Here is a 524-nt window from a genome sequence, read left to right as displayed (position 1 = left end):
CCCTGCCCTCTCCTTCCCACCATCCCCACCAACACCCACTCCCAGGAGGAGAGCACAGCCTCGCTCACTATCAGGGCTGGCTCCACATCCGCTTGCCCAAAAGGCATTTTAGCAGTTCCTTAGGAAGCTGCAGGGTTGCCACGGAGACCTGGGTGGCCTTCTAGCCCAGCACTAAACTCTATGGTTCAACCGCTACCTTGGAGCTAAGCACTAGACCCTCTGCCCACAGTCTCTCTATGGCCATGAGAAGTACCCAGTCTCTCTGCCCAACTCCCCTCCATGGTGACACCCTCAGGTTCTTTGGGGGGGTCCCCCCATGGCCACCCTAGGTACTCACCCTGGCTGGTGCAGGATCACCTGGTTCCCCCTTGGGCCCTGGCTTTCCAGGGAGCCCCACGAGGTTCTGGAACCCTTCAGGCAGCGTTGGGCACACTTCACAGGGGTCACCCTAGAAGAACAGAGAGACCATAGTGGACAAGGTGGGGCTGAGACCCAGGATAAAACAAGGAGCTCTAGACATTGGG

The 524-nt window shown here is 58.8% G+C and overlaps 1 protein-coding gene across 1 annotated transcript in view; it reads right to left on the bottom strand.

Annotated features, from left to right (window-relative positions):
• Positions 1-524, bottom strand: part of COL16A1 (collagen type XVI alpha 1) — a 59,944-nt gene that overhangs the window by 44,370 nt on the left and 15,050 nt on the right. The window lies entirely within an intron of this gene.

This window comes from Myotis davidii, unplaced genomic scaffold (assembly GCF_000327345.1).
Source record: "Myotis davidii unplaced genomic scaffold, ASM32734v1 scaffold88, whole genome shotgun sequence".
Lineage (NCBI taxonomy): Eukaryota > Metazoa > Chordata > Mammalia > Chiroptera > Vespertilionidae > Myotis > Myotis davidii.
Note: the sequence above shows the minus strand (reverse complement) of the source record. Positions and strands in the feature narration are given on the sequence as shown.